This window comes from Octopus bimaculoides, chromosome 3, assembly GCF_001194135.2.
Source record: "Octopus bimaculoides isolate UCB-OBI-ISO-001 chromosome 3, ASM119413v2, whole genome shotgun sequence".
NCBI classification, from domain to species: Eukaryota; Metazoa; Mollusca; class Cephalopoda; order Octopoda; family Octopodidae; genus Octopus; species Octopus bimaculoides.
This window is the reverse complement of record NC_068983.1, coordinates 91,493,176-91,495,793: the sequence shown is the minus strand read 5'-3', so window position 1 is coordinate 91,495,793 and position 2,618 is coordinate 91,493,176.

Here is a 2,618-nt window from a genome sequence, read left to right as displayed (position 1 = left end):
TTTGCTCAACATCCTTAAACGAACCTTATTCAAGGACCTTTTGAGTAGGATGGGCTACTCGACCTGAAGAAAATTCTAACTGGGCCCCACCTGCAAGGTCATGCGCTGTTTATCTTGATATGAGATCACCGTGTCGCGCACATATGGTTGTGATGCATGTGTCTGGTGTACCCTAATCAGACGGGTAGTCATGATGGGTATATTGGACTTCGTATATTTTACCCCAGTAAAACAAAAACAACAACAACAACAACAACAACAACAACAACAACAATAATAATAATAGATATACACACACAATGATAAATAGGATCGATATTCAGAAATGTACACGTTGTTGTAGGAAAGTTGGACACCAAGAAGTATTATGTGTTTGCATATATCAGCTGTAAATATAATTAAATATCAGGTAGATTGACAAATAACATAAAACATTATTAATTAAAATAGGTAGGTGGAGTGGGTTTGTGTAAATAAAATAGATTACAAAAGAATGGGTATTTTATATACTAAGGGAAGATATAAAAATATATTGAGAGAAAGGGGGGTAGGGAGATTTGGAGAAAATGTTAGCCCAATATAAGGTGGGTCATATTATTATTAGAGGGGAGAGTTAAATAATAAATATATATCAATATAGTGTAAGATAAAGTGATGTACAGGGGATGCGATGATTAATAATCGAATTCCATAGAAAGGGCTAATATATAGAGATATTTTTTAAAAGATAGAGATATTAGAAGAAATGGGAAATATATTTTAAAAAATAAAGTAAGGTGGGGAAAGTATTATTTAAGATTAATAAAAAGGAATTTGGTCATGTGTTTACATGAAAAAACTTTTTCATCCCTAGTGTTAACCAGCCCACCCAGCAACATTAATTTCTTCGCAGCCAGATGCACGAACTTTAGCCCGAACTCTGCATCCCTCATGTTTGGCATTGAGGTGACGGTCTAAGGCCGTTCTAGCAGCCAAAATTTGGGAAGCAGAACCAAATCGCAACGCCTCTTTTAAGGCCTTAACTAAGTTCCCTTCTACTCTGGCCCTATCTAAACTTAGCTGCTGGCTAAATCTGATTGACTCAAATCGGGTGGCTTTTTTAGGGGCAACCAACCACCTGTTATTTAACATGGCGCCGGTTAATGCCCTCATTACTAACTCCTTAATCCGGTTACGGTATGCCTCGCAAGCCAAAATAGACTTGTTTTGCTTCCAGTAGTCGGATCCCTGTCTATGTGCTTTATCTATGTGCATCTTACGCGTCACTAATTTGTGATCCGTGTAGGAGACCTGAACAAATTGTGTACAACTAAAACTAGCCTTATCTCTAGTTCGTACCACTATCTTATCTATGTAAGACTTGAGAGCCCCGTCGCCACTCATTCAGGTCCACACTGGGACGCTCGGGTGATCAAGTCTATAACGATCCACCAGCTGAAAGCGCTTAAACAGACCGGGGAGGCGTGAGTTAACACTCCTGCTAGTCGAGCCACTGGTGAGGTGTGAGTTAACACTCCTACCAGTCGTTATTTAGGCGTACATCCAAGATAGCGTTGTAGTCTCCTAACGCAACTAAAGTCTTGGATGTCACGAGAAAACCCTCGAAGCGCCGATAGAAATCAGTCTATTTACTTTTTACACCAGGTGCATAAATTTCAACCAACCTGAAAGCTTTATTGCTGTATGTCAAGTAAAGTCAAAGACGACCAGCCCACCTTCAAGATCTATAAAGATTGTACTCGTCTGCAGAGCCAAGCATTTTCGAAGCAGAACCACTATGCCTCCTCGACCTCCGGTCTGGCTAGGGGACATGATTTTATCATAGCCATTCAAGAGAGTTGAGAAGGCTTGTAACCTGTCCAGCTTGGTCTACAGAGACCAAGCTTGACAGGCTACATCACATCTATATCTTGTGATCTGAGGTCGTCGAGAAAGCAAGATTGCTTCCACTTCGAGCTTAGACCACGTACATTCAAACAACCAAGTTTAAGTGAAGCAATTGAAAAATAAAAAGATTCCTACCTTTTGTCTTTCTGAGGAACCCTCTCTCGTTGGATTTTCCTTTTTTTGTGTGTCTTTAGTTGTTTTGGCACCTCTACTATCCGTCGGATGTCGACCGGATGCCTTTCTTTTAGTTGTCTAAATACAGTCTCGGGTGTTTTAGCGAATCTCATGGGTAAGTCTTTATGTTCTGGGTACATCTTTGTCGTATGGGGTAATGAGATTATGGTATGTATGTATTCCACCGTTATTTTATTTTGTCTTTTTCATTAGTTTTGGGGGTTGGGGAGCGGGGGTTTTCATTTCTGTATGTGTAGTGAAAGTGGGTTTTTGGGGGGTGGAGTTGTGAGTTGGGTAGTCAGAATGCATCTTTTTGCCCTCTTTCGGGCACTCACTTCGGGTTCTCTCTCCTGGTCGTCTATCTCCGTGTTGTCGCCAGATGGGAGAACTTTGCATTTGGGCGATGATGTAGGTGTCGGTGCATGTGCGTGTGTGGGTGTAGGATTGATTACTGGTGCATGTGTAGATGCAAGTATGGGTGTAGGTGTAAGTGTGTTTTTGGTTTTGCTCATAGTTTGTCTGGTTATATCGTCGGCGGGGAGAGATTTGGATGTTAC